The sequence below is a fragment of the Suricata suricatta genome, chromosome 2 (genome assembly GCF_006229205.1).
Source record: "Suricata suricatta isolate VVHF042 chromosome 2, meerkat_22Aug2017_6uvM2_HiC, whole genome shotgun sequence".
Taxonomy (NCBI): Eukaryota; Metazoa; Chordata; class Mammalia; order Carnivora; family Herpestidae; genus Suricata; species Suricata suricatta.
The window spans coordinates 124,009,818-124,033,390 of NC_043701.1; the positions used below are offsets into that span (position 1 = coordinate 124,009,818).

Consider the following 23,573-nt stretch of genomic DNA (forward strand, 5'->3'; position numbering starts at 1 on the left):
AGTCAGGGAAGGGCAGAGAGAGAGAGACAGAGGATCTGAAGGAGGCTCTGGGTTGGGAGCACAGAGCCCAATGTGGGGCTCGAATTCACGAACTCTGAGGCCAGGACCTGATCCAAAATCAGGAGTCAGCTGCCCAACCAACCGAGCCACCCAGGGGCCACATTTATTTAAAATTTTACCGCTTTACATATTTAACTTGTCTAAAATGTTCAGATTAGCAAAGCAATACTGGTTGTATCTACAGAATAAAAAGATACAAGAGTATGAGCCATTTCTACCATTTTTAGTCATTTTGTACCCATTTTGACAAGCCATTTTTAGAAATTAGTTGTCCATGGTTCTGAAGTGAAAGAGAAGACAAAGAAACCACCTTTTTTCCATTTTCTATGTATTTGTCACTTTATGAATTGGGCATATGTTTATTGAGAAACTTCTGTGTAGCAACACTGTTCTTAGCACTGGGGACACTGATGTCAATAAGGCCAAGTCTTTGTTCTTAGAAGGTGTTTTTTGAATGGGGGATAAGGACAAAGAAGGTGTGTCTTTAACTGCAGGCAACTTTTCTTTTAAGAAAACTAAGGCTGAGTGGGGGAGAGGACGTGATGCAGTGTGCTTGCTTCAGTCAGGCTGGTCCAGAGGCCATATTGGAGAAGATGGCAGTTCTGCGCCAGGGGCTTGGATGCTATGAACTGGCCTTGGGAAAAGTCAGGTGAAGGGCTGTCCAGGCAGGAGGACAGAAAAAGTAAAGGGAAACCCGCAGACAACACGAGGCATGTTGAAAAGAACGCCAGCATACATGTTTGCTTTTTTTGTGTTTTGTTTGTTTTTTTGTCTGTTTTCTAAGCTCATGGAGCACTTTGTGCCAGTAAAAGATGGACTTGCAGCTGAGAGGTGATAGTAACACTCATGGATTAAAAAGAGAATAGAATTGTAGGACTTCTGTTTTCTTTGTCTGTGTCAAGGAGAGACTGGGAATGACAGACTGCTACTGCTGAGAGAGAAGACAAGATGAGCAGAGAGGGTGTAAGAGGATGCGCACGTTCTCCAAGCCTTTCAGGACTCTCAGAGGTGGGAGCTGTGTCCCTGCACATCACGTTTTATCATCCCTTAGAAATGACGGCAACCTTGAGGCAAAGAGACAGTGTTGGTGTTTCTATAATTCTTTTGAGTATCTCAAATCTCAGTTACCAGGATTGAAATGTGAGATTTGTCATCATCACCTTCTCTGTTAGCTTGTTCCATTTGAAATTCTCCTTTCCTTCTGGCTTAAATTTCCCTAAGGATTGTGATAAAAGGAGAGCTGTGGGTTATATTATGCTAGTGGAGGAGGGACCAGGTCCTAAGAGAATTTGGCCCTGGAGATGAACAAAAGGAAGCAGAGGAACCGAGAAAGGGCACAGTGCTAGGGCAACAGGGGGATGAGGCCTCATGGAATGACTTGGAAGCCTCCCTCCCTTCTCTTTCAAGGTCCTGCTTTACCTTCTTATATTCTGTAATGTCCCCACACTTTTCTCTCTCTCCACCCCCAAACAATTCAAGTATGGCTCCATCCGAGCCACAGCAGGAATACTAGTGCCCAGATGTCTCCAGGTGAAATCCAAGGCATCTTTCTGGAAACCTGGGGAATGTCATATACACCCCCAGGGGGAAAACTGGTAAGGAGGTTCAGCAAGTGTGGCATTGTGATCCATGGTGAAAGTGCTCTTGGTTCAATTCAAAATTTGAATGTAGTATATAAATTAATATGGTCTTCAGACCTATAAGATTCCTATTTCAGAGTTTTAAAACATTAATATAACCACCCAAATATCCAGTTTGGACTGTGTTTTTCCTTTTTTTAAAAGTTTGTTTATTTAAGAGAGAGGTAGAGGGGGAAGGAGCAGGGGAGGGGCAGAGGGGTGGAGAGAGAGAATCTCAAGCAGGCTCCACACCATCAGTGTGGCTCAGTCTCACGACCTTGATATCAATGATCTGAGCCAATATCAGAAGTCATATGTTTAACTGACTGAGCCACCCAGGCGTCTCTTGAGTATTTTGAGTCTTAAAAATAGGAGGGTGCCTCTTCCATTCTAGACACTGTACTAGGTTCCAGGGACAATGAATAAGTTGAGATAAGCAGCATATGAAACTTGTGACACCCCTGATGACCATTTTTGAGGGACTGTGGAAGTGTGAATGGAGACTGGCAAATTGGCGGAAGCAAAGGATTGGCAAATGTGGATCTGATTTCTAAAGGGGCAGGGATGCTGTTTCTTAAAATTTACATATCCATGAGCCTCAAATCTCTGTAGTAAGGCTCACAGATGGATTCCAAATGATTCACCATGGAATAGATCGTGCAGATGATGAACATCATTCCCTTCTCTGAAACGGTTAATGGACTAGCCAGTGGGGGTAACTAGTATATCTGGATTTCTGCAGGATATCTGCCAAAGCATTTCCTAGCATCTTGTTGGCTAAGATGAAGAAACATGAGCTAAAAATCCACAGTGTTGGCAATTTGTTGAATAGCCACACCTAGAGGATAGAAATAAATTACTAATGGCTGTCTGGAAGGTATTTCTTCTTCTTCTTCTTTTTTTAATGTTTATTTATTTTTGAGAGAGAGAGAGTCAGGGTGTGAATGGGGAGGGGCAGAAAGAGAGAAACAGAGAGAGAGAGAGAGAGAGAGAGAGAGAGAGAGAGAGAGAGAGAGAGAATCCAAAGCAAGCTGCAGGCTCTGTGCTATCAGCACAGATCCCCATGTGGGGCTTGAACTCAAGAACCATGAGATCATGACCTGAACCAAAGACATGCTCGTGAAGGGGTGTTTCTAATGGTGATGCCTCAGTCCTGTTATTGCCAATATTTAAAAAGATCAGGTATTGGGACATGTGAGTGGCTCACTTGGTTAAGTTTCTAACTCTTGGTTTTGGCTCAGGTCGTGTTCTCATGGTTCATGAGTTCAAGCTCCACATCAGGCTCTGTGCTGGCAGCATGGAACCTGCTTGGGACTGACTCTCTCTCTCTCTCTCTCTCTCTCTCTCTCATTTTCTCTCTCCCTCTCTTTCTCTCTCTCCCTCTTCGTATCTTTCTCTTTCTGCCCCTCCCCCTCTCATGCTGTCTCTGTCTCTCTCAAAATAAATAAATATACCTAAAAAATAAAAAGATCGGGTATTAATATAAATAGAGAATATGCTAGTCAGATTTACAGATGACACAGTTAGGAGTTTACACAGTGGATAAGTGAGTTGACAGGATTAGAATACATTTTCCATTCCAAAAGGAAAAACATTAAAGTTGGTGGGATGGAACAAATTTAATGAGGTAACATTAATGGAAATGAATGTGAAGTCCACTATGGTCATCCAAAACAAAGAGTCATAAATCCATCTCCACACGTACTGGATGGGGTACACGTGATTCAGCTTTGGTATTTGAGAAGCACTTAGGAATTTTAAGTGTCACTCTGATAGAGTTGCCACAAAAGCAAGACAGTGCTTGGAATTAATTGTGTTTTATCCAGTGCAAGTCTAGTTATACTCTGATTTTCAAAATGTTAAAAAATCGGACCATATTCAGGGAATCTGGGTGGCTCAGTCAGTTAAACATTGCGTGTGACTTTTGATTTTGGCTCAGGTCATGATCTCACAGTTTGTGAGTTTGAATCCCACATTGTCAGTGAGAGTTGACTTGGGATTCTGTCTCTGTCTTTGTCTCTCTCGACCCCCCTCCCCCAAATAAACAACATAAGAAAATTGGACCATGTTGAGAGGAAAGTGATCAGGGCATTGAGGAAGGAAACTGGAGAGAATGAGAAAGCATTGGAAGGGAGCTTCCTGGCATATCAAAGAGGACATAAACATTTCATTAGTTTCAAAAGTTACAGTGAAGGCCAGTAAGTGGAATTTACAGAGTACCACGTTATAGTTAACATAAGGACTTTGTATCAATTAGATCAGTCTGAGATTGGGAGGACAAGACAGTCATTCCTATCATTATTTGTGTTTGAATATCACTTCAGTCATCCAAAGAGCGCAGGATCATCATTTATGACCGTTAAGGTTCCCTTCAACCTTAAGAGTCTTTAGTTCCAGAGGTGCTTGCTAACCATTTATTGTACAATGGCATTGACTTAGCTCTTTTGGTCACTTCAGGCTGTACTTTTAGAAGTTGGGGAGGTGGAGCATAGTGAGACCATACAATCCCTTCCTCCATCTCAAGGTGAAAGCCCTAGAGAGCAGATGATAGGATAACAAACATTTTTTAACAATCTCAGTTGTGATGTCAGCAGGGAAAGAACTGGACAATAGGGCAACTGCTTGATTGATGCATATAAGGCTAATGGGGTAAAACCATCACCTGGAAACTCCATTTCCAGTGTGGTCTTCAATGGTTTCTGGCAGAGGAACCCCTCAACGCTATGGGTGAGGCTTGCTGTCTGTTATTCAGCATATGGTGTGGTGATGTGTGATTGGTTGCCGATAATAGCCAATGTCAACTCTTCAAAAAAAAAACAGGCGGTGGTTGTTGACAGTTCTATTCCAATTATGCACATTGCTTTAAAAATGCTTCCCAGTTTTGAATAGAGTGGGGTTAGGTGATGTGAGTCGTAGGCACAGCTTACATTCGGCACAACCAAATGCTATCCTCTTTACATATAAAAACCCACTGTCCTACCATAAGACATGTATTTATTCAAGAGACAAGGAATAAGATAATGATAACACATGGCTTTTCCTTTTTAGCATCTTGTATCAAATATTTGCTGATCAATACAACTCAGATCTGTGTTGAATATTAATTCTATATTTCTTGGTTCTTGGTAACTGTATAAAGGTCAGTGCTGCCCATTTCCTGGAGGAACTGATAAGTTTTTGCTAAAAAATAGTTCACTATGAGATTTCAGACTAATTTTTGACTGTAGTGTAATTCTTTTTGCACTTATGTTACACACAATAGAAAAGCTACCAAACAACACAAGAGTTAAGTATTTTCTAACAATACTAAGCTCAGAAAAGAGCTTACATAGCATTTTTTCTGCTTGCTTTACATTTATATTTGTGTCACAATACAAATAGGGCTTTTACGGTCCAAGATTAATGCTATGGTTTTCTATGTTCATTCTATATCATCCAAACTGCAGTTGGACCAAACAACAACAAAAACTAATCAACCAAATGCTGAACAACTCATTGTAAAAATATTCAGGGATGCTTCAAGTCAATATCAGAAAAAAAAGTCCCAGGATATATGCATAACTCACCATTTTTATTTTGGTAAAACTCCAGGGAACCTTTGTGAGGATTCAATATAAGTAATCCGTGTAAAGCTCTTCCAGAGATCAGCTCAGGGTAGCTAGTTTTTATGTAACACTCTTATCATCATCATTAGTAGTGATAATGTAATTAATAATACTAGCACCTGAATCTAGAGTCAAGTAAATCATCCATTTGATATGTGAGAGGGCTGTTTTTCCCTTTATGTCTAAAGTTTTCCACTGGTTCAAAAACAGCTGATTAAAAAGTAATGAAAACTAATCATCTAATTTCTGTGCCTGCAAGCATCATCACTGGCTGGGCACACACAACCCGTGGTGGTGGATGAAATGGCAGGCTCAAGGCCTGTTTAATCTAACTATGGCTAATCCTTCCTAAACAGCCTTGTCAGATGTAATTTGCTCTATGGCAGTCCCGCTCGGAAAGTAGCCTCGTTTGGAAGTAAAATGTCTACTGGTATTAACATATGTCTCCTTTTTAAGTAGAAACAATTGTGGTACAGAAAGCAAGAATGGTTTTAGGTTTAAAAAAGTGGAGTTCATGAATCTTTCAACCATGTCTACAGGAGTAAATGTTTCTAATGCAGAGCAATAAAGGCAAAAGTCAAGAAATAAATTGCATATCATTATATAATATGTCTGGTAACTTTTCTTTTATGATTTTCTTTGGATTTAATGATTCCATATAGGCTGCCTTGAATATAAATGTAAGCAATTGTTAAGAAAATTACTTCCAAGAAAACAAGCAGAATCTTTCCTCCATTAAAAGGTTTTCATCTGTTAAACACTCTCATATCTTAGGGCAGATTAGATTTTAGTGTTTAGAGAAAATGAGATGCTGGAAGCTAAGATTATCACAGAATCACAGGCCTGGAAGATCATCAAGAGGTCATGTACTTCATCCTGTCATCATTCAAAATAGCATCCAAGATGGAAAAGTACTCATCCTCTTGAGAATTTTCAGCATAAACTCCATTTGAGCCTTCCTTTGTTTGCTCTCTGTTTTTGTTAAGTACTTCATTTCTGAAGGAATTCTGAAAAAATTATTTAGGGGCTTATATCATAGAAACATCAGAGCTACAGTGAGTAGGGCAACACCCTTTGGGTTTTATACTCCAAAGAAACAATCCTGACATCTGGAAACATGAAGAAGCCTCCTCCATTAAGAAGGGAGGCCTAGGTGGGTGGAGAGAATATAGATTCAAACCAAGCATTACAAGGATGAAGAATCAAGAATAGGAGAATGAATTAGTGCTACATTACTTGTAGAGGAGAAGATAGGGGCTATTTTGGGAGAGACTTTACTTTAGATATCAGGAAGAATTTACTCAAACTGAGGAGGTATGCTAAACACTGAAATGAGTTCCTGTTTGTATTATACTGTGTCAATCTTTAGTGATGATCTTTTCTTAAAGAAAGATTTTAATGTTGAAACTAATTTAGGCAAAATAGTTTCCTGGAAAATGGAAGGATGACCTTATTAATTGAAATCAAGCTGACTTAATAAATATTTGTTTGACACCTATGATTCTTTAAGATGAAAAAAATCATCTCCAGAATTTTCTATTTATCCTATAACATGAAATATAATACTTCTAATACCTAACATGCATGATCAAAATCCAAAACATTTCACTTGTGCATCACTTATAATTAGTTTAGGAGTGCCTTCACCTCTATCCCTACCAGCTCCAGTGAAATAAGTGTAAGACTGTTTTCAGATTAGTTTTAGGTAAATAATATAAATGTATACTTGGGAACAATTAAAACTATATTTTAATTAACAAAATGTAATAATGGGAGCTGGTTTCATAACTAGCCAGACTAAATAGATATGAATAGACAATGAAAGACAGCTATGAAACTGCCTGGTAAAATAATTATCATTTTTCTTTGCTTTTCCAGTTCCCTGGTAATATACAATGGATTCTTAAATTTACTATGAACAAATGTCTTTGTGTTGCATTACTTTAAAAATCAGACTCATATATATATATATATATATATATATGGCTAAATTATCAGAGGATTTCTCCACATGTCCATGAAGATAAAAGTGCCAGGTACAGAGCACCAGATTCTTAGGTGGGAGATTTGGGTTTAGGCTTGTTTAGAGGAAACAGCTGGTAAGATCAGTGTTTTTCTCTAGCAGCCAGGGAGTACCTATCCACTTCTCTGAGCCAGAGCCTATGTTGCTATTAGTGGATTCTAAGTAAAGACATAAGTTGAGTTGAAAGGGCATTTGTCAGACCTAAGTTTTAATCTCTGTTACTTACTGGTTGGGTGACCCTGAACAAGTAACTTTCTTTCTTTCAGAATAGTGTGTGAGACTATCATTTCTTACAAGCATTAGTTCCTTTCCCGTGGGGTGGAGAAGGCATTGTGATAGCATGTATGGCAGTGGCTATATTTTAAAATCAGGTATGGATGAGAGATGACTCATTTTAGTGTCATGTTTCAGAATAGAACTTTTACCTCTGTATGTGTGGCTGAGAGTTATAATTTTTAAATGACCTCATTGACAATATTTATAGTAATTAAAAAGCCTCTTTACAGCCAAATGCCAATATATTAACTTATAATAAGAAATATATCCATCAAGCTAATGAGTTATATTGACTGATTGCTGTATTTTCTCCCTGTAGGTATAGATACATACATATAAGTGGATGGGAAGAAGAATTCTAATCAGTGAACTGATTACCAAGTGAATCTGGGTTTAGGACCTGGCAAGTGTAAATGGCTGATGCTTCTGTTTTTTTTTCATGTTTTATTTATTATTGAGACAGAGAGAAACAGAGCATGAGCAGGGGAGAGTCAGAGAGAGCGGGAGACACAGAATCTGAAGCAGGCTCCAGGCTCTGAGCTGTCAGCACAGAGCCGATGTGGGGCCCGAACCTACGAATCTTGAGATCATAACCTGAGCTGAAGTTGGACACTTAACCAACTGAGCCACCCAGGCGCCCCAATGGCTGAAGTTTCAAAGCCATGAGAACCTAATGGATTTTTCTCTCTTCAGGGATATATTCACTGCACTGCATCATCTAGAGATCCATGTTCTCAGGCCAGGATCTTCTTACCCTATTAGGGCTGGAAAGGCACTTCCCATATTTGCCCCATTGAACTTCCTTTTCCTGTACCAACTTTTGATGGACAAGAATGCTTACTTGTAAGAGATTTTTAGTTAAGTATAGACTAGAAGCTGAAATTTTAAGCTGAAGTACTTTTTATTAGTTGGTGTGGAAATGCTAGGTAATAATTGTCTAAATACTATTTTGACTTTATCTGGAAGCAAGATTGAGTGTCAGCAACTTCTCCATCTATGCAGTTCTAGAAAATCATGATATTTGGTGAAAAGTTCACTCTTTAAAAAAAGAATAAGGGGCGCCTGGGTGGTTCAGTCAGTTAAGCATCCAGCTTCAGTTCAGGTCATGATGTTATGGTTTGTGGGTTCGAGCCCCACATTGGGCTCTGTGCCGACAGCTCAGAGCCTGAAGTCTGCTCTGGATTCTGTGTCTCCCTCTCTCTCTGCTGCTCCCCCGCTTGTGCTCTGTCTCTCTCTCTCTCTCTCTCAAAAATAAATAAACATTAAAAAATAAAATAAATAAAAAATGTTTTTCCTTAGCATGAACATTATTTTTCAGTTCTTTCATAAAAGGATACCTCGAAATGTTTCTTTTTTGGCAAAAGCTAACAGAATTATATAAAAAGATGACAATCGATGAAAACAGAAACACAATAATAATGGATGCTGGGATTACAAGACTGAGAACTGGGAGTCAAGCCCAGTTCAACATTTACAATAATGGGATGCTCACTTGTGTATTATGTTCTGTGAGGGGTGGTGGAAAACAAGGAAGTGCAGGGGAGTCTCACTGGTTTTCTCCCATTTAGTTCATTGGTGTATCAGAAAGTGGCATATATTCACAGTTCTCCTGTAAGGCTATATAAGGACACTGAGTTCTCAGGGGAAGATGATATATCCAATTTAGAAGAAGCAGTATGGGTCAAATAAATATAAATGGGAATAATAAATGCCTTTGAAAAAGTCTCAGACTGGGAAAAGCCTTAGGGTAACAGATATTGGAACTGCAGCATGTAAGGAAAACTATGATAGCATTTCATTTGGACATTTTATTAGATGGGACATTTTTTAAAAGGATGAAATTTCTATATTTCATACATTTAATTTATACTTTAATACTTGAAATGTTTCTTTTGATTACACATGTTTTCTCTATTTTTATAACAGAGTAAGATGGCTAAAATCTTCCAGTGTGTATGTGCATATAGAGTGTATATATGTATATATGTGTGTGTGTATATATATATATACATACATATATATATATATAGAGAGAGAGAGAGAGTGGGAATCATTATATGTAAATAATCCACTGTACTTATTTAAGGGTCAAGTCCATCTAATACTGAGTTAGAAAAGAGCATGCTGGGGTGCTGATTCCTTTTATGACTGATCTCTAAGCAGGAAGCCTGAGGATGGTATTTCAGTGAGATTCCTCTGTAGTAATGCTCCTTCTTTTAAAAAACAAGGTCCCCATTTGTAGGAAAGTGGATGGACCTTGAGGGTGTCATGCTAAGCAAAATAAGTCAGGCAGAGAAGGACAAAAAGTATATGTTTGCACTCATAGGTCTGGCAGGAAAGCAGGAGAAATCTGATGGAGGACCAGGGGGAGGGGAAGGGGGAAAGAGAGTTGGGGAGAGAGAGGGATGCAAAACTTGAGAGACTACTGAATACTGAAAACGAACTGAGGGTTGAAGGGAAAGGAGGAGGGGGAAAAGAGGTGGTGGTGTTGGAGGAAGGCACTTGTGGGGAAGAGCACTGGGTGTTGTATGGAGACCAATTTGACAATAAACTATTAAAAAAATTTTAAAAATCTAAACTAAAAACAAAACAAAACAAACAAACAAACAAACAAAAACAAGGTCCCATAGCAAATCCCACAAATCAAAAAATATTACTTTATAATATGTTATCTGATATAATATGTAGATATGATATATCTGATATAATATATAGATCTGATGTAATGGAGCTTATATTTCAGTGTGTACAAAAATATCTTTTATTGTTTATTTTGAGAGAGAGAGTGAATATGAGCAGGGGAGGGGCAGAGAGAGAGGGAGACAGAGAATCCCAACCAGGCTCTACACTGTCAGTGCAGAGCCCTACACGGGGCTCAGTCCCATAAACCATGAGATCATGACTGAGCTGATGTTAAGAGTCACATGCTTAACTAATTGAGCCACCTGGGCACCTACCCCCCAATTTTTAATAATAAAAATATTTTCAAAAAATTGGTATCACCTCCTGGATCTTTACATTTTAATTTTGAAAGAGACAATTTCTGGATTCTGGAAGCATATAAGTACCCAATACACACAATGTGTTTTGAATCATCTACCTTTGACAGCTAACATGCCAATATTTAGACTTTTGCATGTGAAATTGGGCTGGAATCTTTGCAATGAATTTTAAAAATCCTTAGCATTATTGGCTAAATTTAAGAGTTTTGAGATCAATAAGTAGGGGGAAATTATATGTTATAGTTATTGTGAAAAGAGGATATTTCTGATTAATCAAAAAATCTGACTTATGAATGAATGAATTTCCTGGTGCTTTGTCCTCTATAGGATTAAAGTATGAAATGATATTAGAGGGTATTGCTGAGTCAGTGCTTAGGGAGCGTTTTGAGAACCTTGGCCTTCATATACCACACCCACTGAGAAGCAGTTTTGCTGACAGCTCACTAGAGTGCATTTGGAGAGAGAACGTGTTACCCTTTTTCTTCAGCCATACTGCATCCCTCATGTGGGCTTAGTTACACGTGTTGGTGCTAACAGCCGCCACAACCATCTTAGAGACCGAGAAACCGATAAAATGAAAGGAAGAAATGGAGGCATGTAAGAAAGAGGGAAGGAGAAACAGGCAAGATAGAAGCCCCACAATGGCAAGTTATTCCATAGGCAGGTATAAATGATGAGATTTGTTTACTCTTGAACTTTTGCCAGATGTAATTATAAACGTTTTGGTTCTTTCTTTTCAGTTAGGATTTGAAGCTCTGAAAATCTCAACACATCTTTTCCATGTCACTGGACGAGTGCCACCTGGTCGTTTTATAGAAGAGCCATTGCTTACCCACACGGATGAGAGCAGGGAGAAAGGGGGCTGCTCAGCTGAAAGACCCTGACTCACAATTTACAGTGGATTTAAAATCTCTGACTTAATGTTGCATTAACCACTGGTGACTGCTTTACTGCCTTTAAAACATGCATATATAATTAGATACTGTAATGCTTTGCGGGTAAAATAAATACCAACTCACACTAAAATAAATACTCTGCATGATGAAGTTCATGCAGACATAAATTAATCATTTACCAGTTAACCAATATGCACAGGAAAGAAATAGATCACTTATTAAAGGTTGCCTCATCTATAAAATGGGAAAAATAAAATACCGATATATTTTATAGTGGTGCTGTGAGGAAAAATATATAAAATTATTGCTAAGCAGTTTATAAACCATAAAATGCAGTATGAACATTAAATTAATAATATTTGTACTAATTCAGATTCAACACCCTGTGCATTACATATATCTCTTTGCCTATTGAGGCATATACAAAGCCAAGCTGAGGCTTTTTATTTAATTTTTAATGGTGTCTTCAGAATTCTGCAAAGCATTGCAGAAGTTATTGGTTATGTTAAAAACTTTTCAGGGGCTCACTCCCACCATTTCTCAGATACAGTTCTTGGCCATTCACATCCCCAAGCCCATTTTTAATTTCTTTTTAACATTTATTCATTTTTGAGAGACATAGAGCACAAGTGGTGGGGGGCAGAGAGAGAGACACACACAGAATCTGAAGCAGGCTCCAGACTCTGAGCTGTCAGCTTAGAGCCAGGACGCTGGGGCTCGAACTCACGAACCACGAGATTGTGACCTGAAGTCAGACGCTTAACTGAAGGTACCTCTCCAAGCCCATTTTAAAAATCCTCTCTCAAATCGCTTTATGTCTTTCACTTGCTTGGCCATAGCAGTTATGAAGGGAACACAGGCTTGAATTTTCTAATCAGGCAGAAGTTGTTAAGATGCTCTGTGCCTTGATTTTTTCTAAATTCCAGGCTGAAATAGGGAAGCATTGTTACACTGGGTGGAGGGAGGTGCATTGGGTCTCTGTGTATTGCATAACTGCAGGGTGATCCTGTGCTGGGACAGCAGCAGGGCCTGAAGCAGCAGGGCCTCAAGGCCATTATGCTGCTAGAAATGTAGAGATAAATCAAGCTTCTGTTTCTCAGAAACTGTATCTCGAGTCCAGAAATATCATTCAGGGGCACAAGGGAGAACTAAGCAACATAGAACATAGTTCCTTTTTCCTTCTACTACTTTTTTTTTTTTTTTTAAGGAGTTTTCTTGTTTGGAAGACCAACTTGTATAAAACCTATAATCTACTCAGCACATTTTTAACATGGTCAATGTCCCTTTGACTGTCAGTGATAAAACACATCAGATGTTTCTTCACTCACTCCCTTTTTACGGGGGCTGTTAATATAGAAATACCTCCTCATCTTCCACTATGAAATGATAAATGGCTGGCTGGAGATGTCTGAAATATTGCCAGATCTCCCCAACGTATCGTGTGTCACCAGCAATAATAAACAGTGACTAATCTTTGGTCATGAACTATATTTATGGCTTTCTTGTCATCAGGAAGTACGTATTTTCTTGAATCAGGTTTAAGGATCTAATATTTATGCTAGGAACATGTGTGCTAAGAAAAGGATACCTATTTATAGAACTTAGCATTTCCACCTCTGTCCCTCTGTCCCTCTCTTTTGCACCAGGATTCACCCAGGAGTGTTCTGATCAGGATTCTAATTTATCCCAGTCAATTCACAATTTTGGTGATAACAATCTCCTCATCTAATAAGAAAGGAATATGGCTAAAAGGCAAACGTATCCCAGTTACAGCTTATCAGTAATCAAAAGGAAGCACAGTGAAACTGTTTCTTCCATTTTCAAAAATCCAGCTGGGGGTTGGGGATCAAAGATGTCCTACAGGAGCTACAATGGCAGAACACCCCAAGATAAGGACTAATAGAAGACTAATGAGAGCTTCGAAGGAAATGAAATAAGGTCAGTAAGTGTGTACTTCTACTTCAGTTCACTTTCATATCTATCAAGTGTCTGGCAGATACTAGTCATTGGAGTAGGTGCTTGGGATATACCAGTCAAAAATAACAAAAATTGCTGCCCTCATGAAGCTTACATTTTAGTGGAGGGAGACAGAAAATAAATAATTACAGAAATTATTAGAGAATGGCCAATATTGTGGAGAAAAGTAAATCAAGGAAGGAAAATAGTGGGTTATATTTTTTTACATTTATTTTTTATTTAAGAAGATGTGGGAGAGGTGCCTGGGGGGCTCAGCTGGTGAAGTCTAACTGCAACGCAGGTTACAATCTCATGGTTCATGAGTTTGAGCCCCACATTGGGCTCTTCTGTTGACAGTGTAGAGCCTGCTTTGAATCCTCTGTTCCCCTCTCTCTCTGCCTCCCCCCCCATCTCTCTCTCAAAAACAGATATGTTTATTTTTGAGAGATAGGGTGCACAAGTGCAGGAGCATGTGTGAAAGTGGGGGAGGGGCAGGGACAGAGGGAGAGGAAGACAGAGGATCCCAAGTGGTCTCTGCCCCGACAGTAGAGAGCTTGATGTGGGGCTTGAACTCAGGAACCATGAGATCATGATTGGAGCCAAAGGTAGATGCTTAACTGACTGAGCCACTCAGTATTCCCCAACCCCCTCCCCCCACTTTTTTTTATTTTAAGGGATTGCATTTTTAGAAGGGTGGTCAGTGAAGGTCTTATTGTGAAGTTGACATTTGAACAAAGACTTGAAGGAGATGAGAGTAAATCATGTGGATTCTTGGGGGAAGACTGTCTCAGACAAGAAACAGCAAGTGCAAAGGCCCTGAGGCAGAGATATGTCTGGCATACTGACAGAACTATAATGAAACCAGAGTAATTGGAGTAGAGTGAATGTGGGAGTTGGGGCAAGAGATGGTGGTCATGGTGGTCTGAAACATATATGGCCTCGAGGACCATTGTTAGGCTCTAGCTTTTACTCTAATTGAAGTGGATCTACTGGAGAGTTCTGAGTCAAGGAACAAAATGATCTGGCTCATACTTTATTGAAAATAGGCATATTGAAATATGAGGCAAGGGTGAAACCAAGAAGATAATTAAAATGAAAAGTTCACCTCTCTTGTCAGTATATGTTTAATGGATATGAGTCAGAAATTAATGAGAGACAATAGTATACAATTATATGTAAATACACTGAAGTTGTAACTACACAAAGCTAAAACTGGTTGGAAGAAAGAATAAATGAGGCAATCAATTTATTAATCAAATTAATAAAGCAAAAGTTGGTGAGTTTGAAAACATTTTAGACTAAGGTGATGAGCAACTAATGATAAAAAGTAACTATTGAGGATTGAGAAATTCCAACACCTATTGCTAAGGAATAGATTAAAAAAAAAATCTCCCTCCTTGGCACAGTCTGGGTTGTGGAATTAATTAAACAGGTATGGGCTATGACCTTGAGATGGTCTCCTCACATGCCTTGCAGTCTCCTGCATCTCAGGAGCTGGAAGTTAGGGAAAATTGAGTTAAGAAGAAAGCAAACTCCCAAGAAAATGAAGGGGGCTGTAATTTGTATTATGGGTAAATGTTTTTGTTTTCAAATTTAAAACATTTGAATCATGGGAACATAAAAAGAGTTGGGTCTTCTCCAGGGAACAAAGAAAAGAGAAAAATAAAAATACTGATGAAAGGTGAATTTAGCCTTAGAGTCAACCTTCCTGGCAGTTGGAATTATTAGGTTATGAAACAGAGCTCTCCCCATCTCTCCTGGGCCAGTTAGGCTTAGAACAAATTGAACCTGAAAAAGTGTCAAAATTCACAGTAGGAGCGCCCACTGAGAGCTCCATTTCTCTCTCTGAAGTAGGTTACTACATTCACCTAGGGAAATTTCTATTGAATTATAATTAGGTGACTAATTAAAAAGTGGATTATCAACTATATTAAGATATGCCAGAAAGATGTGCACATCATTCATTCTTTAATTTAGGAAATCCACCTTTTCCTTAAAAAAAATTCTCACTGGGAAATTCCACGTATAATATGTACGTTTTCTTTTTTCTTCTTAAATTATTTTTATTGAAGTAAGTCTAAGGTTTTTCGTTTATTGAGGTTATGATTATTTTGAGCTTCCTCTATTAATAAAAAGTACCTACACATCATAGTTACCATTCTTACAGTGAAAACCAGTGACTACAACGACCCCAAGGCAATGCCAGGTCTCCAGAAGAAATGATAACTCTATTTATTCACTGCTAATATATGTCAAATGCTGAATGTATCATTTAATTTTCTCAATAACCTCATGACATAATTTTTTGCCTATTAAACAGATGAGGAAACTGAACTCAGAGAAGGCAAATCATTCAAGGTCACACAGCTAAAGATCATAAAGCTGAAATTCAAATTAAGGTCTCTTTGACTTTGAAGGTTTTGCATCAAGCCAGAGTTTTCCCTCCCTACACTGATTTAACATGAAGCTAAAACTATTTTGTTTTGTTGCATTCAATTTGTTTTAAAATTGATAACATTTGTGTACCATATAAATAGTCAAGATCTTATGTTAACCAGAAGACAATACTTCCTTTTGTCCAGACAAACGGTGTCTAGACATCAATTGTGAAGTAAATGATCATTGGAAGACTCCTGAGCCATTACTAACAGCAGGAGTTAGAAAGTAATAGTCACCTGGTGCTGTAAGTTACTTTTTATTTGCCTTTTCCTATTTTTTTCTAATTTCTAAGAAAGTACAAATAAAATGGTAGCCCGTGGACTTTGGTACAATCCTGTCTGTGAGTTTGGTAGACTAGTCAAGCATTAAGTGGGTCAGTCCATTCCTGAAGGCACCTAAAAATTGGAGAGTCCATCTGATGACTTAGCAGATAGGCATGATTGTGCTGGAATGGGCTTATTGAATTGCATGTAGTGTTCATTCCTGATACCATGAGGGTCATTTGGAGTTCCTTATCAAACAAATAATGACAACAATAACAATGTAATTATTTTTGAGGACCTACTGTGTATCAGACATTATGCTCATTACATACATGACTTTACTATTTTCTAGGGTTTCTCAGTCTTGGCACTATTGACCTTTGGACCAGTGGACTCTTTATTTTGGGGGGCGGTCCTATGCGTCTTGAATAGCAGCATCCCTGGCTTCTACTTCCCAAATGCCCATATCACACCCACTGCCTCCACAGTTGTGACAGGCCTAACCATCTTGAGGCGTTACCAGATGTCTCCTGGTGGGAGAAAAAAATCACCCTTAGTTTAAATGAACCTCTGTTTTATTTCCTCAATAACTTTAGGAGGTTGGTACTATTAGACTAGTAATATTATTGATGAGGAAATTGGCTCTATGAGTAAAATGCCTAAGATCTCACAGCTAGTAAATTATAGAGCTGGAATGCACATAGATTACCTGCCTCTTTTGAAGGCTGTTAGTATGTGGTTCCAACTCACAAGTGATGATGTTCCCTCTTCTCCACCCTTTTCACGTCTATATCTTATTGTAGGGGTGCGGCCCTGGGAGGGAGGAAGGTATGCACGTGACATAATACATGGAACTTTTATTGTACCGTGGGCTTTTATTTGGCAGATTAATTCCATTTTAGTTGGAATTCTGGAAACTAATGAAAAAAAATTACAAGTGTTAGATGGTCTGTTCTCAGGGTTTTTGATTCTGTCTGATTTAATTCTAACCAATTAGCATGCTATTATGGAGGAGTATTATGTTGAGAATCAATATTACACTAAACACTAATATTTTATTCAGTATTAAAAATTTATACAAGTGGTAATACAAGTGCTTTATTCCTACTTTGTCTAAATGAGAACAAATGCTTCCTTAGGGCGATTCCAACTACAAAGAAAATGTTATCTTCTTAGGATACTAACGGCATTATGCTTAACATAGATCATGGCTTAAATGAATTAATAAGACTTAATTGAATGAAATTTGCTTATTTTATTATAAAGTGTATGAATTTTAAAGTGTCTCAAAAATTGCTTTCCATTTTATACTTATATGTTATGTTAGATGTCAACAAAAGTACATTATTGTCCAATATTGCCAAAAAGGTAAAAATAATTCATCCTGATTTTAGGATATCCTTCCTCTTTCTCTCCCTCCCTTGTTTCCTTTTCTTTCTATGTCCATTTGGATACTCTATCCTTTTTTGATTCAGATATAACTTTAGGCTGGAATTGGTACCTAAATGTACCCAGACTCTACATTTTGTGTCTTTTTTTTTTGCAAAGAGGAACTAATAAGCTAGATAAACTGTAAACTGGGTAAACATCTGATGACCACCTAGTGATAGTTCAGTTAGGTATGATTTCAAAACTGGATTTCAAGTCAACTTTCCAGATTGTGTCCCTGGGTGCTTTTTCCAGCATCTGGCCTTGCCATGTGTTTTGGTTTTGGAACATGGGCCCACTGTGTGGATCTTGTGAGTCTCTTCCTGACCTCTGTTTCATCTACTTTTTCTACTCTCCTAAATTCAGTAGCATTTTCAAGCTTCCAAGCATAGGCAGCACTGAAAAATTTCTACAGTTTGGATCTAACAAAGGTATTTACAGTTTTATCATTTATGCACTTTAATTCACAACTTCTCAAATATTTGAAAACTAAGAGAAAACAACCCTTTAAAAATATCCTAAGTTGTTGAATTATTATACTCTCTTCTTCAGTACTAGATTCAGAAAAGCTTTGCTTTGTGTTTTAGTGATCTCCCAACTGGGTTGGCAAGATCAATCAGTTAATATGTACATACCTTGAAAAAACTACCCTTTGAGAAAAGGTTGCTTGTAATTCTAAAGACGTATTAGAAGTTAAAAACTGCCATGCAAAATCAAAGCAAAAAAAATCGTTGAATAAATTAAGCTAACCAAAAAAATTAGAAATTGGAAGTATGTTCAGCATAGTAATCACCATTACAAATAGGAAAATTTAACTAAAAAAATAACATTTAATGGGTTGACTTTTCTAAAATATTGATTGGATTTCATTAATAAGCATTTTATGCATATGGCTATCCTGAAAGTTCCTTTAAAAATGAAAAACTAATGCCTTAATGAGAGGTATTATTACATGAACATATTTGAATCTGGCTTATGAAAAATAGGACTTGAGAATTTAAAATGTGTGCATAAAATGTAAATGGATTTAATTAACTGAAAACCCATAAGACAGAACTTCTTCAAATAAGCAATTACTTTGGGGACTAATAGAGTAAATAGGATCCTGATTCATTAGCACAAATATCCATATGAGAGAAGGATCAGCGAATTTTATTCTTTAAGTTATTTATGCACACATGGTAATATCTCATTAATTTATGGCTTCAATAAATTTAAAATCTTTTGATAATTTGTTCATGAGCTGGGCTGACGTTTACCTTTGCTTTGCAAGCACTTTATTTATAGGTAGGTAATATATGGTGTTTTAAACATTTATTTTCAATCTTGCATACACTTTTTAGACACAGAATAAACTATTTTCAGTGAACCTCAGGCACTTTACAAGCTCCTACATACATCCAATCTATATGCTAATAACAAAATGTTCATATGATTTATTATTACAGGTCTCCTTAAGGGTTTCTACTTTGTAAGGTTTTGTTGAAGTTACTACATGTAGTTTAAAGAATAAAAGCCACATTTATTTAAAAGTTATCTATAATTCAGCCTCCCCACAAATTCACATATGCCTACCTCCCTAGTTTGTTAGAATAAATGAAATTAATTAATGAATATTCATGGCTATACATATAGAATTTTTCCTTTAAACATGCATTAGAAGAAAAAACAAAATATAGTGACGAGTGAAAATAACAGATGATTTTGTAGGTGGACAAAGTAGTGAACTGCCTCAAATAATTTTAAATCCTTCAAGCACAATATCCTAGTAGAAGAACTTGATAATGTTGCCCTTTCTTTAAAAGCTGATTTTGTTCATGTGGGATGAGTCAGTTCTAGTCATTTGTAAGGTGATATGTCTTTCCAGTTAAAAACAGTTAGTGCCCAGGCCAAACGGGGTGGATGCTCTAAGCTAGAGCTTCTGGGAAGAAGAGAAATGCCACTGCACAGCAACATGGCAGTTCTAAACTTTTCCTTGTATGTGGCCATGACCTTTCAGAGTCCACATGTCAGTTTTCACTAGAGAATTAAAAGTGTGTATAAAGTGGGAAGAAGAGCTATGTTATTTTAGTTATCAAAACTCACATGTAGTTCAAAATGATACCAACTCTAAAACAAATAAAACATTAAGCTAGAATTTATAAAAACCATAATTGAACTAAAAAATGGTAATTCTCCTTTTTACTGAAATATTCTGAAGACAAATCTTGATATTATTCATGTCATGCCCCCTTCACACTGAAGCCTTTCCACTTCTTTTGTAAATATTGTGAGGAAATTAGAAGGAGGGGAAAGGCAATTCTGTTACCGAAATTCATAGTTACTTACCATATGAAGGGGGAAAATAAGCTTCAATTCCATTTTCATAACTTAATCAAGAGTACTTGATGAGAGGTGTCTTTCATGTGCTTCTTGAATGTTATAAAATCTGGGAACGAGATACAAACAGGGACTATTTCATCATCAAGAAGAAAATTGCTAAAAATAATACTAGTTTCTAATGTTTTCATCAGAAACACTAGTTTCATTAGTTTTCATCGGAATGAGAGCTGTCCCAGCCATACGCCACGGACACAATGACCAGCTGCCCACAAAAGCGTGGGCCTCACAGGCTGAAATGACCACTCTGCCACTAGAGAGGATGCCCCAGGGTTGAATCCCACTCAGTATTTGTCTGGGTGAACTTTGTGTCCTTAACGTCACTGAGACTCTACTCTCTCATGGTTCTGTGGGAGTAATGAGGTCAGCTAGTCAATGGCTTGTTCTGATGATCAAATGAGATGATGTCTGGAAAGACATTTAGTTAACAGTGAATGTACTCATTTGTGCCCTGACTCTTCATCTTAAGGATTTGGGGTGACTTCCAAAAAGAAAAATCATGAAATATGAATAAAAATAACAGGGTTGAGAGTGAAAAAGAAAGAAAGTTCTTATGCTACCTGTATATTGGCTAACAGTTGAAATAGTTGAAGTTACCATTTGGATTTGAATTTCTTGGAAATTTAGGTAAAAAGAGAACATAATTTCTTCTATAACTTTTCTTGTTAGGAAAACATATATTACTTCTCCTGAATCAATCTTCTTGACCCAAAATTCATGGAAAAAAGTTTCAGGGAAAACAGGATATACAAACAGTGAATAAAATCAACTATTTAACAAAAGTTGGAATGACTACCTACCATGAAAACTGAAAGGCAAAACAGTACTTATGCTTGGAGATAGTTATTATTGCTATAAAATCATATTACTCCTAGACACAAACATGAATCTTGAATTATGGAAATCCTAAATATGAACCCACTGACTTCCAATTAACAAATCACCCAGCTCTCCTCCCTTGTTGTGCTTTCCTAACACACACACACACACACACACACTCACACATGTTCTCAGTAGTTGAGAGGTGTTTCCCAAGGAAGTCACTGACTGCTGCTGACTCTAGACCAGTCACTGCTCATTTGTAAATAGTGGGTAGAGCAGCGAGCATGAAGTGTGAACCCAGACGTGATACAATAGTGACAGCGGCACAGCACATTTCCTGGGGCCAATCCAAAAGGGAAGAAAGAACAATACAACTAAATGATTATATAGTTGAGCCCTGAATAATGCAGGGGCTAGGGGGTGCTGACATTGCATGATCACATATCTGCATATAACTTTTGACTCTCCCCAAAACTTAAATACGAATAGCCTGGAAGCTCACAGATAACACGTTACATGTATTATATAGTGTATTCTTACAACATGAGCTAGTAAGAGAAAATCATAAGGCAGAGAAAATACATTCAGAGTACTGTACTGTATTTTTCAAAAAAAAATGTGCATATTAGTGGACTCCTGCATTTCAAACCCATGTTGCTCAAGGGTCAGCTATATAAATGAAACAAATCACATGATTCCTCTTCCTTGAAGCTTTTTCTTGGCTTCCTTGAATCTCACTTCTTATCTTGTAGGAAACACCTCTCAAATTTTTCTTCTGGCTTCTCTTCTCCCTTCCGTAAATGTGGGCCTTCCTCAAGGTTCTCCGCTTGGAAGCAATTTCATTCACACCCATGGCTTAAATGTCTTAATACCTTTTTTCATGCTTTCTGGGCTAGATCCTCATCCCCATCATCTCCTGAATTTGCTTTTCTTTTGTACCCAAAATCAGTGGCATGGCCCCTCTCCCTGGCTTGAACACCTGGCATCCTTTTCATTCTACCCCTTCACCACACCTCCCAAACACACACCTCCAGCTGATTATGACCACTTTGTGCACAAGAAGCTCAACGTCCCCTTTATGTGTCCAAGGCCATTGTCGTGGCAGAAATTCACCCACCAGCCACTGTCTCTCTCCCACCCAGTCAGTGGCCTCCCATCTCATGTACTCCCCGATGCCAGTCCCCGATGGTTCCCAATTTTCCTGACGGTCCCAGTTTTCTTCCTAAACCTCCTGCTTCCCCACTTGCTTGAAAACTTCTGACACGTCCAGTCATTGTAGGATCAAATCTAGAACTCCTCAGCAGAGCTTTCCAAGATCCCATTTATCTCTTTCCAGTCCAAGATCCCAGTTCTGTGCATTTATCGTTTTCCACACAGCCTCTCTGACCATACCAAACCATTTCTCCTCACTCTTCTGGCTCCTCCAAAAAGTGGTTTCCTGCCACTGCAATTTTGCTTACTAGCTGTCTACCATCTGAAAGGCTCATCTTTTAACACCCAGTTCCAGTATTACCTCTTTAGGGGATCTTCCTGAATTCTTGTGTAAGAATATATTGTGCCTTTCTCTGCCTACCCAAGGATCCTTAATCGCAGTCTTACTACAAAAATCCCATTTATAGTACTCTATTTCTGAGAGCTCTAAATAGAGCAGTGCCAAAGAGCCCTCATAAAGCTTACAATCTAGCCAGGGGAACCCCACTTTATTTACATTTCTATTTTCAATACTCCAATATGTGAGTGGCCTATAAATTATAGATTAGATGACTTTTAAACATCAAATAGCACTATGAAGGCTCTGAATATAGAGTTCAGAACACCATTCTAGAAGATATTTTCTGAAAAAGTGACAATAACAGAACTGTCCAAATTTGGGACAGAGTAGGAATGAAAGGAGAGAGGATAAGAAAAAAAAGTATAGGTGGATATGTTATTTTCCTCTTTATTAATCTTAACACAAACTTGTTTGATCATTTTATAAAGATCAAGTAAGGTTTATATCTGAAGGAAAATGTTGTATTTGTTTCAACAAATCAGATCACAAAATATTTAGTCACTATGCATGTGAGAAACAGATCTCATGGCAGATCTCCCATCAGGGCTGGAAAATTTCTTCCTGGTGCCTATCTTAGGAGCAGACACATGTAAGATATTTTAATATTTGTTTATTGAATAAGCGGTTGCTCATCCTGTTACCTCCCTCCAGCTTCCCTTGATAGCCAGACTACTGCAAATGATTACCAATAGTCATCTTTCTTTTCTTACCTCCCATTGGCAGTTTACACCTCTGCAATCTGACCTTTGCCTCCTCACAGTGTTCACTGGCTGAGGTATTAACTTCCGCTCTGTAGTCCCTGCCGTTCCCTACCTCCTGCTCTTGTCAATGGACGTGCTCAGACTTTTATGTTGTAGCAGCAGGTGCAGAGAGAGAAGTTGAAGTTCACCTCAGAGAAGTTGCCGAGAATGTGCTGTACAATGTGTCAGCCCACAGCCTCCTTCTATGACACAGGGACGCCAGCAAGTGGATGAGGCAAGTGAACACTGCTTCATGAACATTTGGTTTATTTACCCTGGTCATACTAGCACCACTGGGTGGAGGAACAGGAAGCATTGTGCTCATAAAATTCCTTGCTGTCAGGTTCATATTTTCTCTCCAGGTCAGACCCCAGGACCTCGACTGGTCTATTGTCAAAATCCACCCCAGTTCTGCTCTATAATAGTCAGCAGCATGTCAAAATGACTTTCTTATCAATGTCCCAAGTATCATGATAAGAGAAATGTAAAATATGAAATGTGAAATATTCTGAA

At 38.1% G+C, this 23,573-nt stretch overlaps 1 protein-coding gene and 1 long non-coding RNA gene across 4 annotated transcripts in view; one reads left to right on the forward strand and one right to left on the reverse strand.

The window, feature by feature from the left end:
• The window catches only part of LOC115285441, a 32,168-nt gene extending 20,651 nt beyond the window's left edge, over positions 1-11,517 (forward strand). Inside the window, exon 3 of the long non-coding RNA XR_003905529.1 lies at positions 11,326-11,517. This is a non-coding gene — a long non-coding RNA (uncharacterized LOC115285441). The remainder of the gene's footprint in view (positions 1-11,325) is intronic.
• RHOBTB1 (Rho related BTB domain containing 1) overlaps positions 1-23,573 on the reverse strand; it is a 122,506-nt gene that overhangs the window by 87,203 nt on the left and 11,730 nt on the right. For all 3 annotated transcript variants that reach the window (XM_029931729.1, XM_029931728.1, XM_029931730.1), the window contains exon 2: positions 19,896-19,995. The gene's annotated coding sequence lies outside the window, so the exon portion shown is untranslated. The remainder of the gene's footprint in view (positions 1-19,895; positions 19,996-23,573) is intronic.